The sequence below is a fragment of the Pteronotus mesoamericanus genome, unplaced genomic scaffold (genome assembly GCF_021234165.1).
Source record: "Pteronotus mesoamericanus isolate MK-2021 breed Mesoamerican mustached bat unplaced genomic scaffold, CSHL_Meso_final contig_182, whole genome shotgun sequence".
Classification (NCBI taxonomy): Eukaryota; Metazoa; Chordata; class Mammalia; order Chiroptera; family Mormoopidae; genus Pteronotus; species Pteronotus mesoamericanus.
In genome coordinates, this window is record NW_026555078.1 from 24,532,415 (window position 1) to 24,549,549 (window position 17,135).

Sequence of the window (17,135 nt, forward strand, 5' to 3'; positions counted from 1 at the left end):
TTGACAGTGATTTTTCTGGATGTAGGTACACCAAAAGTAAAATCTACAGAATGCAAGAAAATATTTTTATTTTATATTATTTTTCAATTACTGTTTACATTCAATAGTATTTGCTTTTAGTTTCAGGTGGACAGCACAGTGGTTAGACAATCATATAGATTACAAATACCCCGATATTTCAAGTACCCACCTGGCACCATACATAGTTATTACAATATTATTGACTATACTCCCTATGCTGCTATATACCCGTAACTGTTTTATAATTACCGATTTGTACTTCTTAATCCCTTCACCTTTTTTGCCTAGCCACCCAACACCCCTACCATTTGATTACCATCAGTTTTTTCTCTGTATCTATTGTGTGTTTCTATTTTGTTTGTTTTTATTTTGTTCTTTAAATTCCACTTATAGGTGAAATGACACAGTATTTGTCGTTCTCTGTGTGACTTACATCACTTCGCATAATACCCTCTAGGTCCAAATGGGGTGATTTCATCCTTTTTTATGGCCAAGTAATAGTCCCTTGATGTACCACAGCATTTTTATCCACTTATCTATTGATGGGCACTTGGGCTGCTCCCAGAACTTAGCTATTGTAAATAACACTCCCACGAACATAGGGGTACATATATTCTTTCAAAGTAGTGTTTTAGGGATCTTGCAATATATATCCAGAGGTGGAATCACTGTGTCGTAAGGAAGTTCCAGTTTTAATTTTTTGAGAAAGATTCCATATTGTTTTCAACAGTGGTTGCCCCAATCTTCATTCCCACCAACAGTGCATGAGGTTCCCTTTTCTCCACATCCTTGACCAACACTTGTTGTTTGTTGATTTATTTATGATGGCCATTCTGACAGGTGTGAGGTGATACCTCACTGTTGTTTTAATTTGCATTTCTCTGAGAGTAGTAATGCTGAGAATCTTTTCATATGTTAATTGGCCATCTTCATGTACTCTTTGGAGAATTGTCTATTCAGGTCCTCTGCCCACTTTTTAGTTAGATTGTTTGTTTTTTTGGTGTTGAGTTGGAAGAAGATATTTTTAAATAATATATCTGATAAAGGGTTAATATCTAAAATATACAAAGAATTCATAAAACTCAATAGAAAAAATTCCGATTTCAAATGGACATTTTTCCATAGAATACATACAACAGCTAAAAGGTACGTGAAAAGGTGCTCAACATCTGTGCTTATCAGGGAAAAATAAATCAAAACCACAATGAGATATTACTTCACACCTGTTAGAATGGCTATCGTCAAAAAGACAACTGATAAATGTTGGGCAGGATATGGTAAAAGGGAACCCTTGTGTGCTATTGGTGTCATCATAAGTTGATGCCACCACTATGGAAAATAGTATGGAAAAGTCTCAAAAACCTTAAAATAGAAGTACCATATGATCTAGCAATCCTACTTCTGGGTTAATATCCAAAAAAAACGAAAACAGGATCTCAAAGACATATCTACACTTCCATGTTCATTGGAGCATTATTCACAACAGCCAAGATGTGGAAAGAATATGTGTCCATCAACAGATGAATGGATAGAGATGTGATAAGGAGAGAGAACAGCATATCATTCAGCCATGAAAAAGATGAAAATCCTGCCATTTGCAACAGCATGAATAGACCTTGAAGGCATTATACTAAGTGAAACAAGTCAGAGAGAAAAAGACAAATACTGCATGGTATCACATATGTGGGATCTTATTTTAAAAAGTTAAAAAGTCAGACTTACAGAAACAAGAAAGTAGAAAAGTGGTGAAGGAAACAGAGGAAAGGTACAAACTTTCTCAGCCTAAGAAGAATAAAATCTCAGGTTCTAATGTAAAACATGGTTACTATAGTTGATAGCACTATATTATATACTTAACATTTGCTAAGACAGAACGATCTTAAATGTTCTCATAAAAGAAAAGATAAATAGGTGAGGTGATGGATATGTCAATTAATTAGATGGTGAGAATTCTTTCACAATGTATTCATATATGAAGTCACTATGATGTACATACACTTTAAATAATCTTACAATTTTGCCCTGGCCAGGGGGCTCCATTGGTTGCAATGTCGTCCCATGCACCAAAAGGTTGTGGGTTCAATCCCAAGTCAGGGCACATACCTGACTTGCAGTTCAAACCCTGGTCAGGTTGCATAAGGGAGGAAACTGATTGATGTGTTTCTCACATTGATGTCTCCTGCCTCTGTTTCTACCTCTGTATCTCTCTCCCCCCAAAAAATCAATAAACATACCCTCAGATGAGTATTAAAGTGTGTGTGTGTGTGTGTGTGTGTGTGTGTGTGTGTGTGTGTGTGTTCTATCCACAATGTACCCAGCCAGGTACTATGAAAGACAGACACATTTCTTGAAGAAGATATGAGATACAAGAAACATTGTACATAGGAAAATGATGACTCAGTCCCATTCATAGGAAGCACCTTGGAGACTCACACTGCCCCATCAGCTGTCCCATCTTATTTTCCTGAATCTCATCAATGGTCTAAAGTCTCTTTCCTTTCAAAGGTGATTTTAGTTTTGGGGAAACCCAAAAGTTGCAGGGCACCAAACCTGGGTGATTTAATGTTTCACCAAAAAACTCTTCACAAGTGTGATGCATGAGCAGGCGGGTTGTCGTGATGAAGTTGCCAATCACCAGTTGCCCATAGCTGCATCCTTCTGAATCATCTGAAGAGTTTCCATGGGGGAATGTTCATGCTTAACATAAAATCTGAGGCTGATTCGTTGTTCTACTCTCTCAGTCATTTTGAATGTGATGGCCACACAGTACACATGCTCATTCAACAGCATCTACAGCCCCCACTGACTAGTCTAGTACAGTGAAGTCATCATTGTTCACACATGTGCATTCCAGTCCATTCTCCTTGGCTGCCAGGTTACACAGATGTTGCACAAACAATTGTCATTAATTTAACAATAGTTGGATGTTTTTCAGACAGACCCTGTGTGTATGTGTATGTGGGGAGAGAGAGAGAGAGAGCGAGAGAGAGAGAGAGAGAGAGTCCCCGGCACAAATAATGCCCCCTTTTCATTACAAAATCATAAGCATGTAATTTTGCAACATAACAATATCACACTCAAGCATGCCATATGACATTTTAGGTGAAATGTTCAAATTAAAACTATAAATTATTACACCCATATTATTACCCTACCAACCACACTCAAGCAGGCATTAGTTCTGTCAGATTATCTATATCTATATCTATATCAATATAGACATATACGCCCACACACACATATATACACACAAACAGGCACAGACCCAAACAAATATACCTTACAATTTTATTTGTCAATTAAACCTCAATAAAGCTGAAAGAGTGAAAAAAAATCACTCATCTATGGACATTTTTAAGTAACTCATTTGTTTATTTAAAAAGTGCCCTCAATAGCTATTTTACATTGCATGTTTTTATTTCTATCTGTGGGTACCAGAAATTTCCACAAAAAGATCAAGAGTACATGAAGATATTATTTTCTTGAGAAGAAATAAAAAAGGATAAGTAAAGAAGCCTTTCAGGGTTCCCAAGATTTAAAGATATCAAGACTAAAAAATATATTCCCCATAAAATTAAAGAAAGTTAGGATACTAACAGTTGCTTTATATTACAAAATGTTACAAGTGGAGGCAAATGAAGTTTAAGGAGTGAAGTTATATGTTATAAAGAATAGATTCTTTCCAGGACTTACTATTTAGTCATAGATAAATATTCTAACCTCCTCTAAATATCAAAAATAGAAAGCCATATTATTGGAATTTTGTGATATTTTGTCGAACAAAAAATAACTTTCTTATAATATATAGAACAGTAATTATATATGACAATACTAAAATATTGATATATATCTCCCATTTAACCCGAGAGCCTCACAGTAAATCAATCAAATATATTTTAAATAGCTATGATAAGTATATACATGTAGAAGTATAAGATATACTATGCTTCATATATCTTTTTTCCATTCCAACTGATTTTAACAATACAAGGTCTATGGTGAGCTCGATTAAAAAGTGAATGAGAAACTTGCTTCTTTTTCTATACTCTGAAAACTTGGGAAGAAATGCCATAATAATCCGAAATATGGTGGCCAAGTATTCATATTTTCCTAATATCTGCATAGGCCAGTGTTCTCAATGGATGCCAATTGTATTTAAGTTAAAAACTAAGTAAGCATTACAAGAGGAATACAGGGAGCCACAAAGCAGGAGGTAAACTAGCAAATAATAAGATTTACATATTAACAGAGGACAAGGACCATTTAATTTCAAAGCCTAAATTATAGTTTCAAGAGATTAGATCCACCTGCAGTCAGAAAGTACCTCATAAAGGCAAAGAAATCATATGAAACTCAGACACAATTCTCCAAATTCAAGAACTGACAGTGTTAAGCACCAGCTACTTAAAACCATTAATACATTTAAGAGATACAAGAGAGTAGCTGATCCATCCAGTCACAAGCTTAGCTCCCTGAAAAGCACAAGGTAGGCTTTGGAAGGCTGGCTGCACATACCAAAGCTTGCAAACCATCTATCAAAAATTATCTCATTTGACTTCTACTAGAATCATCACAGAAGGCAGAGCTTAGAAGTCAATTACAATTTAAGTTGAAGATGTATCATCAACTAAAAAAGCTGCTGCAAAATCCTATTCAAATCTCCCTTCCAGCCGTATGTCCACTTTGAAGCTTTTCATCATCATACATTATTACTATTTCCTCTACTGCAGAGTACCTACATAACAGGATCCAAAACACAGTACAAAGAAGGCAGGGAGTAAAACAGGAGAGAACTTCCAGGGCTACAAAATACTTAATCCCACATCCTTTGAAGTTTCATAAAGATATTGCCTTCTGAGATCAAGAGCTAGAAACAATCTAAAATCATAATCAGGGTAAGGGGGAAGATTGGTGAGGTAGTTGGGAAAAGACTACAAGATCCAATGATAGAAAAATCTGCTGTGAAAATACTAAAAACCTGAGAATGTGTACACTGGCCTTCTCTCCTTGCTCCTCACAGTTGCTTCTCCCCAGCCCTCTTGATAAAATCCAAATTGTGCAATGGCTGATAATCAACAAGAGCAATTCTTTGACAGTCATCATTGACCATCTATTCCCCCACTACCTGAACTATGCCTGACCCCCTCCTGCTAAATCCCTATGAAAAATCCTACCATCCTTCCTCAAGTTACAACTCTCCTCCAGAGCCTTTTCACACCCAGCATTAACTTATGCTGACAGTGGCCTGGTTAATTTTTTCTCAAACTGTGAAAAGTTCCAGGAGGTCAACACAGCAGGAATTTGCTTCATTTTTATTTTCTTACTGGGATCCAAGGTAATAGTAGGCACTATTTCTGTGTCCATATAGACTCACTAGAAAAAGACAAATGAAAAGCAATGTTTCCACTTTATTTTTATTAAAAAATAATAAAGGCAAACATTTATTAAAAGCACATAACAGTAGACACTGTTATGTACTTTTCTGTAATTTATTCTATTTAATACTCATTACAACCCTTAGGGTAAATATTCTATGTTCATTCTACAGATGAGATATCAGAATCTTAGATGGTAAGTTTTATAAGCGTTTTATCACACACCAAAAAATATGACTGCAATAATCACCAAAAACTAAAAACCCCCCAAATGTGCATCAGCTGGTGAGTGGATAATCTCACTGTAGTATATTAAAAAGAAAAAAACAAACAAACACCTACTGGTATGCACAACAGGGATGAATCCAAATCCATTATGCTAAGTGAAAGAAGCCAGATTTTAAAAGGTACATACTGCTTCTGGTCAAGATGGCAGCATGGGTAAGCACGGCTCGTCTCCTTGCACAACCACATCAAAATTACAACTAAAATACAGAACAGCCATCACTCAAAACTGTCAGCAATCAAGTTGAATAGAAGTCTGACAACTACAGAATTAAAAAAGCCACATCCATTCAGACTTGTAGGAGGGGCACAGACGCAGAACAAGCTGGTTCCACATCCACGTGTGCCGGATAAAAATTCAAAAGGGATATCTTGGGGGCAGGAGTCCCAGCCCCACACCAGTCCACCAGTCCAGGGTTCTAGTGCCAGGAAAATAACTCCCCATAATATTTGGCTGCAAAAAACAGTGGGAATTGAGTCAATGGGAGAAACTTCTGGAGTCCCAAGCAGTTCCCCTTTAAGAATTCACACATGAACTTACTCAGACTTACTCCCTCTAAGCTCCAGCAACTGGGTAGCAACTTGAAAGGCACCAGTGGCAAATAGAGAGGAACCGAAGTGTCTGACATCAAGGCAAGAGCACAGCTTCTCTCTGACAGAAAGGAAGGCAGAGATCAATGTCCCTTTTCTGAACCCTTCCCACACAGAGCCACAGAGCCACAGAGCCAGCACAGGCCCACCCAAGATATAAATGGGTGGTCTCGGCTCATGTCACAACTTCCTAAGTCCTATCAAACAAGCAACAGCCGGCCTCAGTAAGCCCTTAGCCCCTGTACGCTTGCTAAGGGGCCCTAGGCCCAGCACCAGCAGCAGCCAGCCTGGATTCACAACTTGGCTTCACCTGGGAATCTCCAAGCCCAGCACAAGCCCAGATGACTGAGATAGCAGTCATCTCAGATTGCTTCATAGCTCAGGCACAGTGGCCATGGGTAAAACACAGGTGAGGGCTGACCTCGGCCTGTACCACCCAAGAAACCCCAGGGCTTGTGCACCCAGTAGACAGCTACAGACCACATCAGAGCATCATCACCCTGCCCCTGCATTGCTGATCCTCCACATAGGGTGGAGGCTGGTGTTCAGTGGGCACAGCCAGTCCTTGCACCTGACTGGCCTGGCTAAATCCCGCCGCTCCCCCAGACATTAACCTGCCAACAGCAATCAAGGCTCAGCTACAAGAGGAAGGCATACTCAGCCCACACAAAGGGCGCACCACAAGTACCCAGGTTGGGTCATGGGGAGGCTGTGCCAATGGGCTCTATGGAACACCTACTACATTAGGCTACATTACCAAGACAGGGAGTCATAGCAGCTCTCCCTAACACAGAGAAACGAACACAGGGAGGCGTCCAAAATGAGGAGACAAGGAAACATGGCCCAGATGAAAGAACAGATCAAAACTCCAGAAAAAGAACTAAACAAAAGGAATATAAGCAATCTATGAGATGCAGATTTCAAAACACTGGTTTTAAGGATGCTCACGGAAATTAGTGAGGACCTCAACAGCATAAAATAGATCTAGTCAGATACGAAGGGGACATGAATTGAAATAAAGAACAATTTACAGGGAAACAACTGTAGAGTGCATGAAGCTGAGAATCAAATCAATTAATTGGTACATAAGGAAGCAGAAAACAACCAATCAGAACAACAAGAAAAAAAAATCCAAAAAAAAACAAGGATAGTGTCAGGAGCCTCTGGGACAACTTTGAGTGTTCCAATATTCGCATCATAGGGGTACCAGAAGGGGAAGAAAAATCAAGAAATTGGAAATCTATTAGACAAAATACTGAAAGAAAAATTCCCTAATTTGGTGAAGGAAATAGATACCCAAGTTCAGAAAGCACAGAGAGTCCCAAACAAGATGGATGCAAACAAGCCCATTCCAAGACTCATCATCATTAAAATGCCAAAGGTTAAAGATAAAGAGAGAATCTTAAAAGCAATAGGAGAAAAGAAGTTAAGTTACCTACAGGGGAGTTCCCGTAAGACTGTCAGCTGATTTCTCAAAAGAAACTGCAGGCTAGAGGGACTGGCAAGAAATATTCAAAGTCATGAAAACCACGGACCTACAGCCAACAATGCTCTCTTATGCAAGAAAGCTAGCATTTAGTTTCAGAAGGCAGATAAAGAGTCTCCCAGACAAGAAAAAACTAATGGAGTTCATCATCGCCAAACCATTATTACATGAAATGTTAAAAGAACTTAAGGAAAAAAAAGATCAAAACTATGAACAATAAAATGGCAATAAAAACATATCTATCAACAATTGACTCTAAAGAACAAACTAAGCAAACAAGAATAGAGACAGAATCATGGATACTTAAGAGGGTTGTGATGGTTGCCATATGAGGGGGTGGGGGAATGCGTGAAAAGATGAGGGGATTAAGAAGTACAAACAGGTAGTTACAGAGTAGCCATGAGGATGTAAAGTATAGTATAGGAAATGGAGTAGCCAAAGAACTTATACACATGACCCATGGACTTGAACAGTGGTGTGGTATTCCCTGAAGGAGTGGGGGGTGCTGAATGGAGGTGTGCAAAGGGGGAAAATTGGGACAACTGTAATAGCATAATTAATAAAATACAAGTTTTAACAAAGGTACATACTACCTATTAAATGGAATACTAAATGATTCCATTTAAATGACATATTGGAAAAGGTAAGCTATAAGTACAAAAAACATATTAGTGGTTGCTCAAGATTTAAGAAGACGTGAGTGAATTTAGAAGATTATAGTGATAAATATACATTTATCAAAATTCAGACCAAATCCTAAATACAAATAAATAAAAGTCTAAAGTATGACTGAAATCTAGACAAGTATGAAACTTTTAAAACTCAGCTACTTAAAATCAAAAATTTTAAGATGAGTTATTTCCAGCACCAAATGCAACAATGCAAGAAATACAATGTACAATATTCAGCCACAACTTGTTTTTGTTTTGTTTTGTTTTGTTTTGTTAATCCTCATCCGAGGACATGTTTTCATTGCTTTTGAGAGAGAAGAGGAAACAAGAGAGAAAAATATCAATGTGAGAGAGAAGCATCAATTTGTTGCCTTCTGCATGTGCCTGGTCCAGGTATTGTTCACACCTGGACCGGAAAGGGGACCCACAACCTAGGTATGTGCCCTGAACAGGAATTGAATCCACAACCTTTTGGTTACTTGACAATGCTCCAACCAACTGAGCCACACCAACCAGGGCCAGTCACAGCTTGCTTTATCCAGCCCCTTACTTTAAAGTATAAAACTATTACACAGGAAATAAAACATTTTTCACTTTAGGCATTTCATATTATATATAGTAGGTAATCTGAAAACATTTGTTAATACAAAATTCAGTGGGGTTTAGATTGGCCTTTCTGCTTCACTGATATATACATATGTAGCTTCGAACACAAAATCATTCCTTTTCTCCCTGACTGGTATGGCTCAGTTGGTTTGGCATCATCCTGCGAAGTGAAAGGTTGCCAGTTCCAATCCTGATCCAGGAACATCCTCAGTTGCCAGTTCAATCGCTGGTTGGGTGCATACAAGAGACAACCAACTGATGTTTCTCTCTTTTTCTCCCGCCCTTCCCCTCTCTCTAAAAATAAATACATAAATCTTTTTTTAAATATTCACTTCTCAAAATATTAACATATAATTGGAACAGGTAAGTGCTATGCAAAAAATGTACTAACCTGAATTTGTTCAGTTAATCAGTAAGGGCAAGAAAGCACTTTATTGTGAATGAAAACACCGTCAGGGTCATGGATGTCCTCTGAGCAAAAGCAGCAACCTAGAATAAAAGAAAAGTATATGAAATCCAGCCCTACTCAAAGTTCAGTTAGTCTTATTATAGTTTCTTTTTAATTCCTTTTTTCTTTCCTTATGTAGCCAGTGGTGATATGTAAAATGTTTGTATATTCATTTATTCTGCAAGCAGTGCTTTTCAAATCCCAATAAGGAATGGGTTTTCATTTTGCAAATTACACTCAAATGCAGTAACATTCAGTGCTTTAATCTGTTTCATAGTTCATCTTAAAATAAGTTAACACCTATAAAACTTCCTCTGTGAACATGAAATTCTTTAATTTTGTCTACTTTTTAAAATATAGGGCAATCAAAATGTCTCTCTTTTCACATTAATGCTTAAAATCTTCTATATCCCCACACTCCAATTAGCTGTGCAACCTATTTTGTGACTATCTTCTACACAAACTTCCACTCAGGTCAATTTAATTTGCTTGCTTTCCACAGAACAACTGCAGTATTCTCAGCTGTCACCCTGCAACACACCATTCCTTCTCTTTAGAACAGGAACTTTTTCTCCTTTATCCTCTTTGTCTACCAAGGCACATCAGTCAACTTTCTCACAATCCAGCTCCTCTCTTCCTCCTTAAGAGCTGATATAGTCATCCTGTACTCCATTAGTCCTTGTTAGAATAGTTTGCTGCCTTATATAACTGCTATCTTGTTTCTGTCTCCTGATTAGAGACCCTATCTCCTATTTTTCTTGCTGCCTCTCCATCATCGAGGACCATGTTTGACACATAGAAGTATTCATTATGATTGACTGACAAGTGAACTGGTCTTAACTTCCTAACTTGACATTCTACAAAGCTGGCTAGACATTTTAAGTAAATAATAACCAACAACAAATGTCCTCTAAGCATCTCATATTCACCATGGCCCAGCCAAATATTATTAAAGTGAAGCACTTGTAACAAAGACAAACTTCTCATAAATAATTTTCAATGATTTATTCTTTTATTCTTTTGGTTTATTAGTGCTTAGCTTATTAAGCTGAAAATGGACGGTAAACATATTATACTAGTTAAGCTTTTATAGTTATATCATCAAGTTCATAAAAGAATAATTATCAAATTCATTTACATTATAAGGTTTCTACTTCACTTTCATTGAAATAGCTTTGTAGCTCAGTATTGGTCATTGATAAAAATATATTTGAATTTCAAAAGTATATATGTATTTTAAAAGTTTACTATTTTATAACAGGGAATAAAAAGTTAACCAATAACCCCATAAAGTAAGACTTCCTGCCAAAGCAAACACTGCTATATAAAATAATTTGAAAAATAAGCAGCACAGTATTTTATTCATTGCTTTCTTCCTACTTGAGCTTTCATTAATATATAACTTAATAAATGTTTTTATGGGTATTATAAAAATGGGAAAATTAAAATAGGCTATCCTTAATTAACACAGCCAAAGAGATATAAAAATATATTATCATACCTATTTATTATTAGCCTTTTAAAACATAATTCTATGCTGTAATTCAGTAAAATGATCACTTTTGTACATGTCAAGTTGCTAAAGAACCAACTGCAAGGAATTAATGGTCTAATGATAAGCTACTGAGCCCTTAATGCATACCAAATGCATTGACTAAGCACTGTACATGGGCTACTGTTAAATCATTTAAAATCTCATAATCGCCCTGTAATTATCATCTCCATTTTACAGTTAACAAATTCAGTTAATAAATGGTGGGGTTAAAATTTGAACTCAGATCTGACTCCAAAACCATAGTTTTTTTCATTCTACCAAGTTATTATCTAAATTAAAAGTTGGTTTTCAATCATTTATTAATAAAATATCAGTAATGTTATCACTCAGCCTCAACTACACCAAAATGTAAATTATCTGTAGTACATGGTTTAACCTGAAAATCAGAGATACTTGTAATCCCTGATGGTTACGAGCTAGTAAATGCTTGTCATCTGGCAAGCAATGAGGACCACATATACAAAAATAGGCAGGCCACCATGAATGAACAAGCTATTCCAAAACCTATTCAGAATTCAGAAAGCACTTTCCTTTTATATAAAAACAATGCTAAAAATTAGTAATTCTATTCCCAGGCCAACCCACACTTAAATAGTAATTCATCAACTGTATATAGCTACCATTTATAAATATTGGGAAATACGTGTGCGTGCGCGTGTGTGTCTGTGGAGGGGTAATGGTATTAATATTCTAAATTCCATATTATGAACTCAGGAATTCATCTGCCTCCCAATTTGTCAGTGAAAGCAGGGATATCCCTGACATCCATGGCAGCATGGCAGCCTTGCAGAGAGGCAACAAGAAACAACCCAAACGTGATTGTCAACAACGTGAATCTCAAATGCATTTTCTAAGTGAAAGAGACTGACCCAAAAGTCTATATAGTTCTACATTTTTCCATTTATAAGGACATTAACTTATAAATGGAAAAAGCAAAACAGCCACAGAGAATAGATCAGTGTTTACCAGGCGGTTAGATGTAATGGGAAAAGCTAATATAAAGGGGCAACAGGAGATCTATGTCTTAATAATGGTGAGTAATACACATCCTATGCATTTGTCAAAACTCATAGAATTGTATATCACAAAGTGTGAATTTTACATAAATTTAATTTTTTTAAATTAATGCACTTAAAAATAAAGAAAATATGCTAAACAAAAAAAAGAATAAAAGAAAGAGTATTTTAAAATTACTAGTTCTAAAAATGATTTCATCAGGAGATGATACAGCTGGCTCCACTGAGCTGTGGAGATAAAATCCAAAGTGTTTAACACATGGTTTACCACATAGTAAATTCTGAACCGATACTGGGTTCCCTTCCTTTTAGCCACTTCTCTTTCTTACATATGCATTTCTCTTTTCCTGTGTCTACTGCTCCCTTATTTTCTCTCCTCCTCTGTATTAGTAACATTTTTTTTTGCTTATTTCATATTCCTCCCCTATTTCTCTGGTTAATAATACGGTAGTCCTCCCAATGCTCATTCTCATGGGGTATATTCCAAGACCCACAGTAGGTGACTAAAACTGTGGATAGTACCAAACCCTACTTAAACTATGTTTTTTCCTATACATACATACCTATGAAGTTTAATTTATAAATCTGGCACAGCAATAGATTAGCACCAATAACTAATAATATAATAGAGCAATTATAACAATATACTGTATTAAAGTTATGTGAATGTGATCTCTTTCAAAATATAGTCATGTGTGCCTTAACATTAGAGATCTGAGACATGCACTGTTAGGCAATTTTGTCATGGGAACATCACAGAATGCACTTACACAAACCTAGACTGTATAGCCTACTACTTAAACATTCTAAAATGAATAACAATCCTTTAATCATTTAAACGACCCACATGGCAGTAAATTCAGTATCATAGTCAGGTCTAGCCTTTTCTTTGAACATCACAACTTTTTCCTTTGGCCATGACTGTCATGGTACTGAGAAGGATAAGCTCCTGTTGTCCAGACTTCAATCTATGTCATTAGAAATTGCTCCATGCCTGATACAGGCCCTTCTCAAATTTTTGTTAGTTTCATTGACTTCAGTAAGGCAGATTCTTAAAAAATTTCCATCATTTGTTCTTGCTCTTAAAGACCATAGCTATAGTACAATAGTATGTGCCTGACCGGCACATACACTGATTTTCCACATTTGTAGTCTGTAATCACTTTTAATTTCATTTCCAATTCAGTCACTTGACAGGGCCCCTTAATGGCAGCACTAATGTGGATCTTCTATGCTTAGGGACCATGATGAATAAAACAACACATGGTTAAATCATGCACAAGAGAAAATGAGGCAATCAATTGATACAGTACAAGATGTATGACGTTGCAGCTGGCGTAACATGGCATACTATTTTATAGCAAACTTTTTAAGCAGAAAGAGTACACTTTAAAATAAGAATTACAAAGTACATTGCCCTGGCTGGTGTGGCTCAGTGGATTGAGTGCCAGCCTGCGAACCAAAGGGTCACCGGTTCAGTTTCCATATGCCTGGGTTTAAGGCCCAGGCCCCAGTAAGGGGTGCACAAGAGGTAACCACACATTGATGTTTCTCTCCCTCTCCTTCTCCTTCCCCTCTCTAAAAAATAAATAAAATCTTTAAAAAAAACAATAAAGTGTATAGTATTGTAAACACATAAACCAGTAAGAGTCTTTTCTTATCATTGCCAAGTGTTGTACATAATAGTATGTGCTACAATTTTATATGATTGACAGCTCCGTAGGTTTATACCAACATCACCACAAACACGTAAGCAATGCACTGCACTATGATTTTACAGCACCTGGATAGGAAATTTTCAGCTCCATTATCATCTATGACCACCATCATATATTCAGTTAGTCAGCCACTGACCAAAACATCATTATGTGGCACATGACTGCTATCTTACTGTACTGTACTCACCCTTCTTCCTCTTGTGATGATGTGAGATGATGCAATATCTATATGATGAGATGACACAGGCACTGTGACCGTGTTAGGCTACTAATAGGGTTATTTGAACATAAGTACTGATACCACAACAGTAGATCTGATTAGCAAAATAGCTACTAAGTAACTAACAGGTAGGTTGCACATACAGCAAGGATATTCTGGAAAAGGGATGGTTCACATTTTGGACAGGATGGGGCAGTACAGAGCAGGACAGAGAGATTTCATCACACTACTCAGGACAGCATACAATTTAAAACTTACGAATTGTTTATTTCTGGAATTTCCTACTTAATATTTTCAGAATGCCATTGATAGGGAATAACTGAAATTGCAGAAAGTAAAACTGTGGATAGGGGAGACTACTGTATTCCCATCCTTTGGGAAACTGGCTCTCCCCCATTTTATGTGGTTCTGATGACAACGCCAATGTCATCAGTCCTACAACGGTTAGTCCAAGAATGGGCCCCATTAGAAACAGTCCCTTGCAAACATCTCTGTATTCTGAAGCATGCATCTCTGCCAGGAAAGAAGCCTTCTAAAACATAAACAGAATATAAGACCAACTCAGAGGAAAAAAAAAAGTGAAGTTAGGAAATGGAGACTATCCTGAAGACAGCATTTAAATTCTGGATGTGGCTGTTCCTGGACTGCTCTACCTCTTTTCTTCCTACTTATAAAGCTAGTAAGTCATCTTTTTGTTTAAGCCATTTTAGAATTGTTGTTTTTAATACTTTTCATTTTAAAAGCAGTAACATTTTGTTTCCTTAAGAGACAAAAAAAGAGTAAATTATCTCTTTACTTCTGTGGCCTTAATTAATCTATATTCAGTATTAGTTGTAATTAATATAAAGCTATTTACACAGCCCTGCTGTAGGGAATCACACAAGTATGAGAAGAGAAAGAAATAAAAAAATAAAGACATATATAAGTAGACTGAAAATAGCTGCCCACTGAAGATTTGCATTCCAAGTGTCAAGAATCTTAAAGGCAGGCTTTAATGTAAATTTTAGTCAGATTTTAAGTCTTCAATGCAGGTAATGTTCACTTTTCACTATAATATATTTTATCACTCTTCTCACTCAAAGCTAAGTATGGTAATAAAGATAAATATTACTTTGTGTCCCTCTGGCTTTATATTGTTTATTCGCTGATCTTCATCAACATGTGAAAAAAAGGCAATAGCATATGCCAATAGAAAAAACACACATATGCGCTAAGGATTAAAGCAAAAGTCTTATTAGAAATTTATTATATGTTGTCATCTCATAAGACTTTCTTCAGTTTGTCTGCCTGTATTTTTCTCCTTATTCTTTGATGCTAAACTTAAATGTTAGCTCCCTTCAGTGATAGCTTTCTCCCATCACACCCTAGTAGAGCTGCCTCTGCCTCCTATCCCTCTTTCAAATTATAATTATTTGTATGTTAGCAGTAATGAGAACCTAAAAGTCTATAGTAAGAAATGAAATAGAAAAGAGCAGATGAAACACTGCAGTAACAAAATTCAGTTTGACACCTGAATGAATCTGACGTGGACTTCAAAGAGGGCTCTTAATTCAAGTTTAGAAAATAGAAGGGATAAACCAGTAATAGAGAAATTAAAATTAGAAAGAATACATTTTGGATGAAAGAAAATCCATATTTGAGCATATTGAGCTTGGCATGACAAACAGGTGGAGCTCTCCAGCTGGAAACTAAAGTTCTGACACTGTTTGGGAGTCATGTGAAAGAGGTACTCGCTAAAGCCAATGGACCAAGTAACATTACAAGAAAAAGAACCTTGATTAAGAAAAATGATTAAGAAACAAGCTGACCTTGAAATAAAAAGAAGGGTGACTAGAATATATAGAAGAGACGGAAGAACTACAAAGTTTTAAGGAGAAGGGAGGGGAAAAGGGGGTTTACAGTGTCAAACTTGAAAAACTAGAAAGCAAAAATTACGACTGAAAAAAATCCCCAGCTGGCAATTCAAAGGTCACTGGTAACAACAGAGAACAGTTTTAGTAAAAAAGAAGGTAGTAAAATTGAAACAACAGACATAGTTACTTTTTCCTTTCGAAATATAATATAAATTTTCCTTTGTTATATAATAAGGAAGGAAAGAAGGGAAGGAGGGAGGAAAAAGCAAAGGAGAAGAGAGAATAAGAAAAAGTGTTTTTGGCGTTTGTTTGTTTGTTTCAGCCATTTAAGATATTGTTAGGGGAGCTGGAAATAAAAATAATGAAGGAGTTACCTAATGAACCTAAATATTCCAACAGATAAAAAAGGAATAAAAGTAGTAGCCGTGAAAGCCTAAAGGACACATCCCTAAATCCAAACGACAGAGAGGAGAAATTATACAATTTAGAAATAAAGAAAAACAAAGCTGAAGAAGCTTCTGTTGGATGTAATCTTCTTACTCTTTTCAAAAAATAAAGTGAAACAACTTAAAGGTTTCTCACATCGACATTTCTCTCTCTCCCTTCCTCTCTCTCTAAAAGCAATGAGAAAATGTCCTCGGGTGAGAATAAAAGAAAAAAAGAGCAACTGCATTCGTCTTCTCATCAAAAGCAGGCAACACAGATGGGCATTTTGTAGGCATGATGGGATGCAAAAACACAAAACAAATACAGTATCCAAAAAATGCTGGCAACACAGTATACTGTAGGGTATCATGATTACCGTGATTACATGGCTAACTGGGAGCTGTGGCTTGCATCACAAGGGAGTATCTTACCACATATTGCTAACCCAGGAACAGATCAAAATTCAAAATTTGAAGTATGGTTCTACTGAATGCATATTGCTTTTGCACCACCATAAAGCCCAAAAATTCTAGGTTGAATCATTATAAGTTGGGACCAGTTGCATACTAGAATCAGGGGCTAGAAAAGGGGTAAAATAGCTCTGACACAGCCCCTTGTGGTTAGGAAACAACTGCCAACAAATATAAGCAAACATTTTGAAGCACACTGTCTAAATAATTGTTCATCTCATTTTTCACTTAACTAGCAGAAGGGCACAAATTCTGTAGTCTATTTGACTTGATTGTTATTCTTTTGTAAAGACAGACTTCTATATTCTCATCTGTATGTCTTTTCCATTGAGTATTTCTCCATCTTTTTTTGTTACAAAACTTTCAAATTAATCATTTTAATGTTTTAATGTGG

General features: G+C 36.5%; 1 protein-coding gene across 4 annotated transcripts in view; it reads right to left on the bottom strand.

Moving 5' to 3' along the window:
• Positions 1–17,135, bottom strand: part of FUT8 (fucosyltransferase 8) — a 181,483-nt gene that overhangs the window by 147,491 nt on the left and 16,857 nt on the right. For all 4 annotated transcript variants that reach the window (XM_054567426.1, XM_054567425.1, XM_054567422.1 and 1 more), the window contains exon 2: positions 9,427–9,524. The gene's annotated coding sequence lies outside the window, so the exon portion shown is untranslated. The remainder of the gene's footprint in view (positions 1–9,426; positions 9,525–17,135) is intronic.